Below are 16,313 nucleotides of genomic sequence, written 5' to 3'. Positions count from 1 at the left end.
AGATTCCCCTCTCGGTGCGAAACACAGAAGAAAGTGATGATAGCTAGTGAAGCCGATCACATCCCACATCTTTGGGTGTGAAACTTTTTATTCGCGTGTGTCCCTTTGCGCCGTAACCATGGAAAATCTTCATCATTTAACGGGATGCTCGGGTCAATATTCACTATGAATGGAGCAATTTCATCAAACTTTTCATAATCTTCTGACTTGTCTGTCTTGTCATCCACTCCCACGATGTTTCTCTTCCCAGAAAGAACTATGTGCCGCTTTGGCTCATCGTACGATGTATTCGCTTCCTTATCTTTTCTTTTTCTTGGCTTGGTAGACATGTCCTTCACATAGAAAACCTGTGCCACATCATTGGCTAGGACGAATGGTTCGTCTGCATACGCGAGATTGTTGAGATCCACTGTTGTCATTCCGTACTGCGTATCTTCCGTTACCCTGCCTCGTGTCATATTGACCCATTTGCACCAAAACAAAGGGACCTTCAAACCACGTCGATAGTCAAGTTCCCATATGTCCTGTATATAATCATAATATGTTTCCTTTCCCGTCTTGGTTTCTGCATCAAAGCGGACACCATTATTTTGGTTGGTGCTCTTCTTATCTTGGGCGATCGTGTAAAATGTATTACCATTTATCTCGTACCCTTTGAAAGTCATTATATTCGAAGATGGTAACTGGGACAGCAAATACAGGTCATCTTCAATACAGGTGTCATGCATGGTACGTGTCTGCAACCAGCTGGCGAAACTCCTGGTTTGTTCACGTGTAATCCAGTCATCAGACCGCTCCGGGTGTTTGGAGCGTAGCAAATTCTTGTGTTCATCCATATACGGAGCCACCAAGGCGGAATTCTATAGAACTGTGTAGTGTGCTTCAGTGAGAGAATGTCCATCCATACATATTATTTGTTCCCCTCCTAGCGTGCCTTTTCCATCCAGTCTGCCCTTATGCCGCGATTCAGGAACACCAATCGGCTTAACGTCAGGAATAAAGTCAATACAAAACTCAATGACCTCCTCATTTTGATGGCCCTTGGAGATGCTTCCTTCTGGCCTAGCACGGTTATGAACATATTTCTTTAAGACTCCCATGAACCTCTCAAAGGGGAACATATTGTGTAGAAATACAGGACCCAAAATATTAATCTCTTCGCATAGGTGAACTAGGACGTGCGTCATGATGTTGAAGAAGGATGGTGGGAACACCAACTCGAAACTGACAAGACATTGCACCAAATCATTCTGTAATCTTGGTATGATTTCTGGATCGATTACCTTCTGAGAGTTTGCATTGAGAAATGCACATAGCTTCACAATGGCTAATCGAACGTTTTCCGGTAGAAGCCCCCTCAATGCAACCGGAAGGAGTTGCATCATAATCACGTGGCAGTCATGAGACTTTAGGTTCTGGAACTTTTTCTCTGCCATGTTTATTATTCCCTTTATATTCGACGAGAAGCCAAACGGTACCTTAATACTAAGCAGGCATTCAAAGAAGATTTCCTTCTCTTCTTTGGTAAGAGCGTAGCTTGCATGACCCTGATGTATGCCGTCTTCTCCGTGCATACGTTGCTGGTCCTCCCGTGCCTCAGGTGTATCTTTTGTCTTCCCATACACGCCCAAGAAGCCAAGCAGGGTCACGCAAAGATTCTTCGTCACGTGCATCACGTCGATTGCGGAGCGGACCTCTAGCTCTTTCCAATATGGCAGGTCCCAAAATATAGATTTCTTCTTCCACATGGGTGCGCGTCCGTCAGCGTCCTTTGGAACAGGTTGTCCGCCATGACCCTTTCCAAATATCACCTTCAAATCCTTGACCATATCATGTACATCAGCACCAGTACGGTGGCGAGGCTTCGTCCGGTGATCCGCCTCACCTTTGAAATGCTTGCCTTTCTTTCTTACGGGATGCCTGCTCGGAAGAAATCGACGATGTCCCAGGTACACATTCTTCTTACAACTATTCAAATATATACTGTCGGTATCATCCAAACAGTGCGTGTATCCGTGGTATCCCTTGTTTGTCTGTCCTGAAAGGTTACTGAGAGCAGGCCAATCATTGATGGTCACGAACAGCAATGCCTTTAGGTCAAATTCTTCCTGTTTGTGCTCATCCCATGCACGTACACATGTTCCATTCCACAGTTGTAAGAGTTCTTCATCTAATGGCCTTAGGTACACATCAATGTCGTTGCCGGGTTGTTTAGGGCCTTGGATGAGCACTGGCATCATAATGAACTTCCGCTTCATGCACAACCAAGGAGGAAGGTTATACAAACATAGAGTCACAGACCAGGTGCTATGGTTGCTGCTCTGCTCCCCAAAAGGATTAATGCCATCTGCGCTTAGACCAAACCATACGCTCCTTGCGTCATCTCCAAACTCCTTCCCGTACTTTCTTTCGATTTTTCTCCACTGCGACCCGTCAGCGGGTACTCTCAACTTTCCGTCTTTCTTACGGTCTTCTCTGTGCCATCGCATCGCCTTGGCATGCTCTTTGTTTTGGAACAAACGTTTCAACCGTGGTATTATAGGAGAATACCACATCACCTTGGCAGGAATCTTCTTCCAGGGGCGCTCGCCCTCGACATCACCATGCTCATCGCGGCTGATCTTATAGCGCAATGCACCACATACCGGGCAAGCATTCAAATCCTCGTACTCACCGCGGTAGAGGATGCAATCATTAGGGCATGCATGTATCTTTTGCACCTCTAACCCTAGAGGGCAGACAGCCTTCTTTGCTTCGTACGTACTCTCGGGCAATTCGTTGTCCTTTGGAAGCATATCCTTTATCATTACCAGCAACTTTCCAAATCCCTTGTCAGATACACCATTCTCTGCCTTCCATTGCAGCAATTCCAGTATGGTACCCAGCTTTTTCTTGTCACCTACGCAATTCGGGTACAACAATTTTTTGTGATCCTCTAACATGCGCTGCAACTTCTTCTTCTCCAAATCACTTGCACAGTTTCTCTTTGCATCGGCAATGGCCCGACCAAGATCATCAACGGGCTCATCTGATGCCTCTTCTTCAGCTTCTTCCCGCATTGCCGGCTCAGCTTCTTCCCGCATTACCGGCTCAGCTTCTTCCCCCATTGTTGTATCATCGTATTCAGGGAACCCATGGCCAGGATAGCTGTCGTCGTCCTCTTCTTCTTCATTGTCTTCCATCATAACCCCTCTTTCTCCGTGCTTGGTCCAAACATTATAGTGGGGCATGAAACCGGACTCAAACAGGTGGACGTGAATGGTTCTTGACGTAGAGTAATTGCGATCATTCTTACAGCCAGCACATGGACAAGGCATAAAACCATCCGCCCGCTTGTTTGCCTCAGCCGCAAGCAGAAAAGTATGCACGCCTCAACGAACTGGGGAGAGCATCGGTCATCGTACATTCATTGCCGGCTCATCTTCATTACACAACACCGAATAGACCAAATTAATACAAGTTCATACATAAAGTTCATACAACACTTAAATGCAACAAACAAATAACTCTCTAGCTAAAGCATTTAAATGCAATAACAAATGCGATCAAGATCGCAACTAAGGTAACAATTGATCCAACAGCATAATGATACCAAGCCTCACTATCGATGGCATATTTTCTAATCTTTCTAATCTTCAAGCGCATTTTCTCCATCTTGATCTTGTGATCATCGACGACATCGGCAACATGCAACTCCAATTCCATCTTCTCCCCCTCAATTCTTTTCAATTTTTCTTTCAAGTACTCGTTTTCTCTTTCAACTAAATTTAACCTCTCGACAATAGGTTCGGTTGGAATTTCCGGTTCACATACCTCCTAGGTAAAAATATCTATGTCAACTTGATGGGCATAATTATTTGTCATAAACACGAAATGCAACAAATAGTTTTAAAAGAGAATATACCACATCCGAATCATAACAAGGACGAGGGCCGATGGGGATGGATATCAAAACCATGGCACTATGTATAACAAACAACGTACGGGTAAGATATTTATTATATGAGTAACTATATATCCAAATCACACAAACATCATTTTTTATATAAAATTTCATGAACAAGAGGCTCACCACAAGGTGGTGCCGGCGACGGGACAGTGTGGGCGATCGACGGTGGTTACGACGGAGATTTAGAAGGCACTAAGTAAACCACACCTACATATGCAAACTAAGTGTTATTTTGACCTCAAATTGCATATAAATCAAATACTACCACATATAATTCCTCCCAAATTACTAAAACCCACAATTAATCACTATATAAACCAATGCAAGAGCTAATCTAGCAATGAGAGATAAAAGGACAAAGTTGCTAACCTTGGTGATCATTTGAATGGATGAGGGCCTGCAAATCTTGACAAATTTGGGGCAAATTTTGTGATGAACTCGAGAGGAAGAAGGGAAGAACAAAAGAGAGGGAGAGGGGAAAGGGGGAAGAACAGAGTGCGGGTGGACGAAAGATTTATTTAGGACGACCTTTAGTACCGGTTCGTGCCACGAACCGGTACTAAAGGTGCTGGAAGGGCCCCACTCTAACAACATCCTGCCACCACTCTCATTAGTACCGGTTCGTGGCACGAACCAGTGCTAAAGGTTTGCCACAAACCGGTACTAAAGAGCTCCTCCCGGCTAGCCATTGGAACCAGCACTAATGGACACATTAGTGCCGGTTCTGTCACAAACCAGGACTAATGTGTCTCACATTTGACCCTTTTTCTACTAGTGCACGATACCAATATGATATGGAGGTTACCGTCCTTGGCGATGATGAGTGGCGGTGTTCTTGATGTAGATACCAAGATGATGGAGACTCGTCCCTAAGTAGCCGAACCACCTTAGGAAACGGAAAAACCGCGAACTCAAAATCTCAAACGTCAAATGTCAAAATGGTGGTAGCGGAAAGCGATGGTGGTTTGCACTTGGCAATGCGGAAGTGGAATGATGGGCTATACACGTGTCGAAGTTGAAGTTGCCGTCCCTAAGTAGCCTAAACACCTTAGGAGACACAAGCCACAACTCGAAAAAGCTCAAACAACAATTGGGTTAAGTTGGGTTGTCGGAAGTGTATGGTGGGTAAGGTTATGTGGAAGTGGTGGTGGTGGTTGATAAAGAAGCAACCGTCCCTAAGTAGCCAAAACACCTTAGGAGACTCGAATCACTACTCAAGCAACCACTAATGCTATGGCAAGCAAAATGGGTTAGGTTGCGGAAGTCGGTGGTGGCTATGCGGATGTTGTGGTGGAAGCCCTAGGCAAAGATGCCAAAATTCACAAACTTTGATGGAGTCAAATGATGTTGGTGGTATTTTTTTGGGATGGGGGATGTCAATAGCTTCAAAACGAGCTAAAGAACGTCAAAAACGGACTCCGGATGAATTAGTTATGGCCGAAACGGTGAAACGGGGAGGCAGGGGCCAGACATCCGGGGGTCGGGCCGGATTTCTGGGACCTCATGTCCAGAAACTTGTGCGAAAATGCACTCCAAGAGCCGGATGTCCGGGCTAATGGGCGGAACTCTATGGTGACGATCTTTCACGTTTGGAGTGGATCCTACGGGGGAACACGAAGAACGCGCGGAAAACACAAAGGGGAAAACACGGGGAGGAACGAGAGAATCACTCAACCGACAAGTATCGATCACACAAGGGCTAGATCACCGAACACATAAGGTAGCACAAGATTCAAAATCAACAAAGGAAAGATACAAAGGTAACCGATTAGATTAGTACTCCCGCTGGACTTCTACTTTTACAGCACGTGATGGACCCAATGGTTCCATATGTTTTTTTATCTGTCTATTGGCCAAGGTATGCATACCTTTTCATATGTATGCGGCTGGCATGTTAACGCGTTACGTAAAATATATTAAATCTCAGCCGTTATTTGTACGATCAAACGGCATAAATAGTATAAACATATGTGATTTTACAGGCTTCAAGTGAACATATGCCCTTAGGCATAGAAGTTTTCCGTTACCTTTTTTTTTTGAAGCTTCGGGTACAAACATCTGTTTCATTCTCTGGGCTATTGCGCGATGTTGCGAGACATTTGCATGATGTCACAGCTCTCATCGCAACATGCATGTGTACAGCCGTGCAGCCAAATCGGACAGCTCATACGGTGTTGTGCTGGAACACAACAGGCTGCGCGTGTGTGCTCCAAAATTTTCGAACGCATTAAATACTTCATTAAGTGATTCATTTTCGCCCATGTCTTCTCATATATTTTGGAGGATTTCTATTTTATATCATTGCCCTATATGCAACAATTTAGTAAGGTGTTTTCACATATCATCTATTAAGTGCTCTTTTACCTAATGTGCATAATAAATAGGAGTGAGTTTTGTAGATTCGTAAAATTCATACATATAACTAATTCATACATGTTAATACATCAAAGGCATGATCCATGATGTGTTGATGACAAACATCTCCCGCAACTTCTATAGTCATTGACATCTAGTAGAAAACAAAGTCTTCAGTTTGTTCAACATTTTGATTTCACGACTAATATGGCTCTTTTGATGCTAGCTCTTGTCAGGCAGGTACTGGTATGATATTATGTGATCATATGGATAGTACTCTCATATTTTCTTTAGGAAGACATATACTACAGTGATTGTCTGCACTTGCTTGCATGGAAGGGATCATTGTCTAGTCCGACTATTTGGAGCTAGTTAATTTGGTGAAGCAAGATGGTATACACCAATGAGTGTGGGGTTCTTTCATTCTTGAGATCTTATTTGATAGGGAGATTTTTGCTTACTTATCTATTAATTGTAGCCAAAACATTGTTAGTGATCAACTGACCAAGTTAGCTCGTGTCGAAGCCTGCACGGTGGTCTAGCTCGTTTTTAGACCAGGAGGCGTACGATTTTTTTTCCAGGCTTGCTGATTAATTGATTACATAAGCAACCATGCCATTGCATGGAACATATATCATTTGTAATAAAAAAATTATATTCCTTTAGGCAATTTTTTATGGACCTTGCACACCAATGTATTGATCATATATGATTCCAACAGTTCTCTTCAATTGAATTTCAATACTCTTCTCAAAATCAAACATGATTTATTTGTATCTCATACATAAGCACAAACATCGGTCTGTATTTATAATTGCTTGATATCTTTTCCACGACAGAAAAAATATAGAAACATATGTGGAGATAGACTAATTCAAGACCTCCAAAAGTACAGAAGTGTAGAATCTGCAAGAAGAGACGATTTTCACTTCAACCAATAGTTTGGACCATACTGACCGCTAGAGATAACTGTATTATACACATGTGCATGCAATTTCACAGGCTTGAAGTGAACACATGCCCATAGGCATAGAAGTTTTCTATTACCTTTTCCTGAAGCTTCAGGTACTGTTTCATTCTCTGAGCTATTGCGCGACGTTGCGAGACATTTGCAAAATGCCACCATGATGTCAAAGCTGCCATCGCAACATGCATGCCAACGGTCGTGCAGCAAAATCGGACGACTCATACGGTGTTGTGCTGGAACACAACAGGCTTCGCGTGTGCGCTCCAAAATTTCTGAACATGAAATACTTCATTAAGTAATTCATTTTCGCCCAACTCTTCTCATATACTTTGGAGGATTTCAATTATATATCAGTGCCCTATACGTAACAATATAGTAAGGTGTTTTCACATATCATCTATTTAGTGCTCTTTTACCTAATGTGCATAATAAATAGGAGTGAGTTTTGTAGATTCGTAATGGTTTACATGTTCTCAAGTAAATCTGTGTGCTTCCATGTAAAATTGGTAAAACTGAAACGATGTAAGAAAGTACATTGTCATGATAAATACACTCCCAATTTCAATTGCCATTACAGAATGAAAACTTCTAAATTGAGCAGAAAGGTAGTCAAAGCGAAGTCGTTACGTGTGGCTAGTCTAGCTTGGTAAGGAACATAAATCTAAGGATTAAGAACACTGAATCATCGGATAAGCATTCCATTATTTAGTATGTGTGTTGGCATCATGTATATTTTCTTATAAATGGTAGAACTATTTCCCATGGTAGAGATTACCTGGACGAAGAACTTTATTGCCTCTTGAAAATAAGAAGCCTTGGAGATGATCTAGGCATCGATATTTTGTCTCAGCTACATATGTAGTATAACATCTATGTATGTTTACAGAATGATATTAAGTAGATTCAGAATACACTAATTTAGCGCTAAACATATATTTTTGACAGTAAGAAAACTCACAAATGTCATGCGGTACCTTACTCTCTTCCAACAGATAAGAGGACACAGGGAGTCAGGCCATCTCAGCTTGAAATTAAAAGGGAACATTGACAAAGAAAACGTTTTAAAGATAATTACAAAGTGGAGTAGAAGGAATACATACCCTAAGAAAGAGTGAATGCACGACAATGTAAACAATGTATGCATGGTGATGTTTACAGCTTACAGAATATATGAGACTAAAAATTTCTACGTCTCCTATGTTTATATGAAAAGAAACCTGACTGATTTGATCTTGCGCACATATAATTCCAAAGAAATTGAATTAAGGACTTTCAGCACTTCATATAGTACATAGTAGAGCCAAAAATAGCGTAGAGAATAATACATATATCCCTTTTGTTTGGTGAAAAAACCTATCTTTTCTTGACCTGCCATTAGAAATCAAGCCGATCTAGTTGGGCTCTATATGAAATTGGATGGATTTAGGAACAGATCATGTAAGTTGTGTTTTGGATTATTTGCATGTAGAGTTTGGATATCAGCAGTAGGCTATGAACTCGGGTCCAGGATGGTGAAGCACCGCACCACCAGTCAATTATAGCGCCTTCATTGGCTGGCCTCATCGAAGCTTCTGTATTCTGCGCATGATTATATCCTTAAAGTGAGTATGGATCAGCACACCTACATGGAAGTTGAAAAGATTTGAAGGCTAGAAAAGTAATGAACTGCTCGTCAAAAAAAAAGTAATGAACTCATAATTTGAGCGTTGAGTGCTTCGGATAGATTGCAACATCGTCGAAATTCTAAACAGAGCTGAGAACCGAATCAGCTATATGGAGAAAGATTGGAAACCTGATGATACATGGATCGTGGTGAGTCATGCTTGGAGCAGCTGCCACGGAGATACTGGAGAGGACGCCGAAGACGGTGCAGAGGAACGCGTGCGAAGAAAGAGAGACGATGTCTGCCAAGAGGAAATCTTTTATTGTGAGGCTGTAAAAAAAATAGAACTGCTCGTCCAGATATATCCCTCCAATGGAAGTGTCCTGGTAGGATACGGCTTTGGTTTCTTTTCGCAGGAAAGATAGAGCATTGGTTGACTCCGCACGTATACGTACGTAGGTACGTGTGTTTTTTTTTGACTGGGGTAGATATGTGATTTATTATAACTATATAAGTTTCGCGAATCAACCTGTGGTTGAGTTGGTTAGGTGGGCAGTGATATTTTCTTCAACCCATCAGGGTTCAAATCCTGATGCTCGCATTATTCCTGAATTTATTTCAGGAGATGCGCCTACGGTGACTTCGTAAATCTCAAGATGATATGTGTGCGTTCATAGGGATGAGTGTATGCGCGTGTATATGAGCGCTTGTGTCTGTACTGATGCTAAAAAAACTATATAAGTTTCCTTGTTTCCGTACAGCTTAATGGTGTATCTTTTTCTATTCTTTCCAACTTTTTCCACGCACCCTTAAAAAACTTTTTTCATGAACCTTGTACGTGTCAGTCCAATATACACAACTTTATAACTTTTATCATGTAACGTAATATCTTTAAATCTCAGCCGTAAATATTACTAATCAACGATGTATGTTATTTTAGATTATGTGGAAGAACGTGGTGTCTTATTTGACTTCTGTCTTAATTATATAATAGATAGATAATTGAACCAAATGTCATTTTTGCCTACCTATTCACATATGCAAGAACTGTATTTGGTAGTGCTAGACAGCTCGTGCATTGCTACGGCGCAGTTTTTTCTCATTAAGTTGTGATACATAATGGTTGGAAGCTGAAGACTAATAAAACTAGACTGAACCAGCCAAAATGTTAAATAGATAGCTCAGTACGCACATTTGGAAGCTTAAATCTACCATATTTATGTCATTCAATTTTTTTTATATCTATTGATCTTCTGATAACCGTAAATCTGTAACAATGACTTGCTTTAAATTTTATGAGATGATTCTTCGTTACCACTTGGAGGAGATTCCTCTTTTGGTCATTAAATCCATCTGCGCCAGGATTTATAATAGACCGAGTTCATTCCATATTTACAGGACAAATGTAAATTAAATACGAATTGACATGATCTCTTCTGTTGCTAGGATTTATTAATATGAGGATACATTTTATATGGCATGTAACAGGTTTAAGAACAATTCTAGCTAACACCTCTCTTTTGATTAGCTAATAGTCTGTGTGATGCTCTTTATTTTTATGATATTAATGAGTATATACTCTTTTGAGGGATGTGCTTTGAATTTGACAATAGTTTTGATTTTGTCTATCTATTTCTTATATTGTATGAACCATGAATTGTTGTCTCTTAAATTACACCTGTGAGTTTAACTAAATGTTTTTTAGAGCAACAAGCAGAAACCAGCCTGGTTCCATTTATCAATTAAACCCCACTTTAGAGATTAGCTGAATATCTCTTTGATGCATTCTCATATATTGTTGGCTTTCTATGGGAATGTCGTTAGTTGTTTGACTTCTCATTGTTTCAAAAATTGACATTTGTGGTGAATATGATGGAGCTCAATTTTTTGCACAACAAGATGACTGTCTGGTGAGATATGCATAAGATGATGTTGAACAAGTAAGCTTATCATTTGCATGTAAGTTGAGATATCCAAAATCTACGTTTTCTCGTTATTTCTTTCCTGTTTTACTATGATTTCTCAAGCACTAAATTTCCAAAGAGGACTTTAAAATTCTCTTGATGACCCTTTGCAGTTTTGAAAAGCTCTTGCTGACCTGGCTGCCTCCCATCGTGCTATCATGCGGTCCGCATCTTGGATCCTTTCTCTAGGACTTCCTTCCTCACTAGATCGGTATCACGCGCGAGCGTGCCGGTCCCAACGTTTTAAGTTAGTAGGAATCTAGATTTAATATATGCATTCATACATGATAAGAATAAAATAAAGAAAAAACATTCAATTGAGATAGGGGTGAGACATAGCATTGCTCAATATCAACACGAGACTATTAAGGCATAATCGATTTTAGTGCGTTTGTAAGATCACAAAACATAGCCATTCGGCATTAAGATCAAAACCAAAAGTGCAGCCACTCGACATGAAGTTCGATACCAAAAGCACGATAATAGGAGAGGAAGTAATGAGAACATGAAGATATAAAGGAGAGGTACCGAGCCATAGCTACTAAGCATACTAATAGGTGACTTCATTCAACTTCCTGGTCGATAAATTTCATAGGCGCCACTTTGCACAGTCCTAATGCAAACAACTTGTGAGATATATGGCATATCATCATCTCTGTATATGCAAACCTGTGAGATATATTGCAATGAGATGAAGTTTCTAAATCAGAACTGTCAGTATGAATATACAACATTCACTCAATCAAAAGGGCTTGAAAACTACATATATGCACCCATGTTCTCATTTATTAGCATAATTATCCATAGAAATTCCTAGTTGCAACGGAAAATGAGATTAGCTTGTTCATTCGAAGAATTTGCTTTATCGATCCGTCTACACTCATTAATGAGAGGAAAACTTTAAAATATGAATAGAAGAACAATTACATGAAGAAGCAATCAGAAAAAACATTCCAATATCGCGTTCCAGTAAAACATCCATCATAGAGCGACAGAGGGAGCGAGAATTAGGATGTTACATAAATAGCACAGAAATGGTGGCAAGTACAAAATGATCGTGCTGCAAGATAGTGCACTGAAATTTAACCTTCGCTGTGAGCGACGCATATCGGATCGTCGTTCGTCAACCCTTTCATGATGTGGTTGCTACCAGCGCTCTGGGAGAAACAAAGTTGTGTTAATAGTAATCTGGCAAAACATACGTTGACCGGGAATAGTAAAGTTGAGATCATATAAAAGATCAAATACAACTCATATACTGTGAGAATTGAAACTCTGTACATCAAGTACAAATCTTATTGTCACTACTCTATTCACGAAAACATGATAGTAAATAAAGGACGTGGAGTTTCTACACCCAGGAGCAAATGCTCCTGGTGTGAACAGTAACATTAAATAAATTCAAAAATAATTTAAAAAATTCTGAATGGGAGCATTTTTTTGAATATTTTTATTTTTTTTATTTTACTATTCATACCAGGAGCATTTGCTCCTGGGTGTAGAAATGTACTTTCGAGTAAATATACTGTTAGTCCAGTGTGCTTCTGTGTAGTTCCCAATTTCTGCAGCTTTAAGGAATTTAGTGTCTATCCTATTTTTATGTTTAGCTATAGGCACGTCCATACATCTGATCAAGAACAAAACAACGCTCAGGTGTATTAAACTTCTTTCGCCAATGGCAATACCAGAACGAAAGTATTAGTACATGGTTTTATTAACATAATATAAGAACATAAAGACACAAATGGTCAAGAGGAGGGGGTTTGGGGCGAGGAGTTGATGTGTCGCGGGTCTGCTTAGCGACAGGAGTTGGATATCGCAAGGACGAAGAAAACCTCCATCGTCGACTGAATGGGAGCGTCTAGTGTTCTTAACGTCTCTGTACTTTTCCTAGCTCTCACAACCTAGCTGTAGAAGCGTAACAGAACTTGGAAGAGAGCAAGAGAAAAGAAACGGATGGGAAGGGTTATCTTACCTACCTCGGTCGAAGATCGACACGGAGGAGCGCTTGCCAGTCTTGTCCCTCGATAAATCTGACTCATTCAAGAGCGCCGTGCCCGAGAGCAGCGGATCGAGTCGCCGCGATGTGGAAACCGGGAAACGGGGACAGTAAAATAGGATTTGTCGCGCTATATCCCTTCCTGTTGTGCTTCTCCTGTAGATGGGCTGGGCCAAGTTAAAGCTCGGTGGGCTTGGTAATAAAAGCATATATCTTCCTGATGAATTGATAGAATAGGATTGTCCAAAAACAGGAAAGGCAAACCGCATAATACCACAATCCAGCAAAAAAAATTAGATACACGAGCAGACCGCTGTATGCATATCAACATTACAGCACTGCACTTGTTCCTAACTCATGTTGTGATGACTAAGTTATATGCGTCTAAGTGCATGTGTTTTTGTGTGTCTGCATAAGTTGATCTAAGTTCACCATACGATAACATAACACGTCCGAATAAATTCAAATGCCCTGACAAAATACTTCATATCCAAGTCCCAAATGGTTACTACAATGAAAAGAAATTTGAGATCAGAGAGCAGTTAAAGGAAGACATACAACACAGTTTCAACATTCAGTCCAGGAGTGCATATACTTCTAAAGAACATGACTTAGTTTATTTATGTAGTATGGAGCCTTTCATTTGAAGTAGGGAAGCACATGAATTTTGGCTACTGCACGTGAGAATAGGCGGTGGGCTTGGGGCACAAGGTAAGGATCGAAATACCTCGGGGTGGTGTGGAAACGGCGGGGTCGCCAGCATCAATTCCGCGCCGTGGAGAAAACTGTATAAATACAATAAGCCTCTGAAGCAAATACGCTTATGAGTAAGTAATCTTATAATGTTGCAGGCATGACCATGAGGCCATATTCAAGTTTTACCTTCATTGTCACGGATGCATATCAAATTGCTGCTCCTTGACCCTTTGATAATGTCGTTGCTGCTGGAGTCCTAGGAAGAGCGAAACTGCATTGACATTAGTATTTATACCTATGCTTGTTCAGGAATTTGGATCAAAATATAATTGCACATGTCATAACAATTGGACATGAACACTCATATGTGCATTTGTGTCTCATATATTTGTTTAGAGCACGCACACACTGGAAACGATGGCATTTAATTTGGTGGCATTAAAAAATCAAGGAAAATTGCTACTAACAGAGGGTGTAAAATCATTTCAATGAAAATAAAAAAGCTGCTATAGGCATCAAATTATAATGTCATTGGCATCTCACAAAGACATAACATCTCAGCTTTCAGCCCACAAGGAAATCAAGATTGAGAGATTGACACACCTGTGGGTCATTGGAGTCACTTTGACGAATTTCTTCATGGAAGCCATCGTCTTTCTCTTCGGTGTGGCAGGGGTTGTGCCTCTCCTGCTAAGCACCAAGTGGCAGCAGTCTAAGTCAGCATCATAGCGAGAAGAAAAATGGTGAACTAATAAAAGGTTCAGTTTTAAATAGAGATGGTTGGCTTGCAGGCGATGAATAAAATAATTTATCTGATCGATATAATTCTAATTCTAAGAACTGGGAACCTTTTTGTGAACCCCCATAAGACGATATGTTGCTTTATGGCCACAGTATGGTATAAAATGGAAGGTTTAGTAAGCAAGTAAAGAAACCTACTGAAGAAAATGCTTTGCAAACATAGCTTCATTATCCCGACATCATTCTCAAAAATAGAAATAGTATTGAAAATATCTTTTTTTTTCTTGAACAGATTTTGAATGTATCATTCTTGTGTTCACGGAAGAAAACGTATGAATAATTTATAGTCTGATACTTGACTAACTAAACCGCTTGGAAACAAGCTATCACCAACTTATCAACAAACTTGTACACAAAGGGGCATGTATAAATATTCAAATCACATGAAGAATCCAAGCAGCAGTCCTCGAAAGTGCCCAAGCCACTAATATTTGGTAGTCCATATAAGAATGATTTTAGTACAATGAAGATCATACCACCTCCCAGCAAATAGCTAGTATATATCCGGATGAAATTAGTCGGCTCGTAAACCTTGGGAGCAGGCTGTCCAACCGAACAAAAAGGCACATGAGGCACCTGTCTAGTTCTCATTTGCATTTTACCAAACGCACGGGGAAATGCAGTGTTGATTATTTGTAGGTCCGGGAAACATCAATTACATTCTGCGCAAACTGAGCACCAATAGTCATGGCTCACCAGTGCACCACCAGATCTATGCACCACCAATCCAAATAATTAAAGAGGAGGACACTTGATCGATCTGCATCAACGGCCCGTGCCTGAACCACCAGCAATGAGCTGAGAAGGAGGAAGTTTGACTTCTGCTGCTTGTGCATCCAAAGAACATAAAACAAGAAGTTCTTATATCTCACACCAAGCAAGGAACCAAGGATATGCAAGTACTGAATCCACATAATCTTGCCACCAAAAGGCTGCTACCAAATTGATATCATCGATAAAACAATTAAAAGCATCTTCCCAGAAGCAACGTGAGACGGATGTTGAAGATTCGCACTCACCTATGATGAACCGTAGCATGCATACATATGCTCCATTCAGATCCTTCAAAGGCTCCAATTCTACACAGACCAAGATGAAATTAAAGGCCCAAATCAGCTCACCCGCATCACCAATATAGCATCAGACAAACTTGGTTACCTAGGCTCGAAATGCAGGGCTGGCGGCTACTCACCAAGGCTCAAAGTAGCTGTCTCTGTCGTCGGGTCATGGACAGTATGGCGGGATAGATTCATCTTGGGTTCCTCTCCCTTTGTGTGGTGGCAGCCTGAGCTTCTCCTGCCGAGCGCCAATGAGGAAGAGATCGAGCAGAATCGGTGAGTGGGTGACTTACGTAATGCAAAATCGGTGAAACTAGAAACACATGCTATAGTTTGAAGCAAAGAAATAGCATACGCATTGGAGACGTCATTGTTTTAATTATAGAAGTGGCGGAACAGACGGATTGATGTGGGAATTTGCAGGAGAAGCATTAATTGTTTGTCACATACATAGATGGCTAGAGTAATTTGCAGATGCGTATGAGATAGCTACATACATGACCTCTCCTCTCCTCTCTGAAGAAGAAAAGTTTCAGTTTTCTCCTCTCTGAATGTAAGTTGCAGCAAGGAAATTGGATGGGAGTGGACAACCAGAGCATGAGAGAGGGGGTGTGATACCTTCCGTGGAGCAACGGCGACCCGGGAAGAAGCAGACCTGGAGGAGCGTTGGTCTTCCCTCCTATACGCGGTGCACCTGCGCGCATGAATTAGGGAGAGAGTGAGAGAGGGGAGAGGCCAAATCCAATCGAACAGAATAGAGCAGAGCAGTGCGGAGGTGGGGAGGAGAAGAGGGACCTGCCGTGAGAAGGAGCTCCAGGCCTTCCATGGTGTGTTGTGGGAGCTCCATGTCCATGGAGAAGAAGCACACGGTCACTCCATGGGTGCCGGGGCCGTGGCTGTGGATGTGGATCCGGCGCCATC

General features: G+C 41.2%; 2 long non-coding RNA genes across 26 annotated transcripts; both read right to left on the bottom strand.

Moving 5' to 3' along the window:
• Window positions 1-7,056: 7,056 nt before the first annotated feature.
• On the bottom strand, window positions 7,057-9,383 carry LOC119326168. The gene is made up of 3 exons (XR_005157832.1): window positions 9,064-9,383; window positions 7,352-8,892; window positions 7,057-7,210 (listed from the first exon to the last, which is right to left on the bottom strand). It is a non-coding gene; the product is annotated as an uncharacterized LOC119326168 (long non-coding RNA).
• Window positions 9,384-11,132: 1,749 nt separating this feature from the next.
• On the bottom strand, window positions 11,133-16,313 carry LOC119323542. Of its 25 annotated transcripts, none has more exons than XR_005156391.1 (10): window positions 16,188-16,313; window positions 16,011-16,086; window positions 15,527-15,630; window positions 15,354-15,413; window positions 14,137-15,158; window positions 13,720-13,789; window positions 13,565-13,622; window positions 12,818-12,993; window positions 11,926-11,995; window positions 11,133-11,507 (listed from the first exon to the last, which is right to left on the bottom strand). It is a non-coding gene; the product is annotated as an uncharacterized LOC119323542 (long non-coding RNA). The 25 variants fall into 25 exon arrangements; XR_005156379.1 differs by having other exon boundaries at window positions 11,135-11,507; window positions 12,814-12,993; XR_005156389.1 differs by lacking the exon at window positions 11,133-11,507 and having other exon boundaries at window positions 11,722-11,995; window positions 12,814-12,993; window positions 13,720-13,804; window positions 14,137-14,223; window positions 14,811-15,158.

Source organism: Triticum dicoccoides, chromosome 6B, assembly GCF_002162155.2.
Source record: "Triticum dicoccoides isolate Atlit2015 ecotype Zavitan chromosome 6B, WEW_v2.0, whole genome shotgun sequence".
NCBI lineage: Eukaryota > Viridiplantae > Streptophyta > Magnoliopsida > Poales > Poaceae > Triticum > Triticum dicoccoides.
The sequence above is the reverse complement of the archived record's forward strand: the minus strand, read 5'-3'. Positions and strand labels throughout refer to the sequence as shown.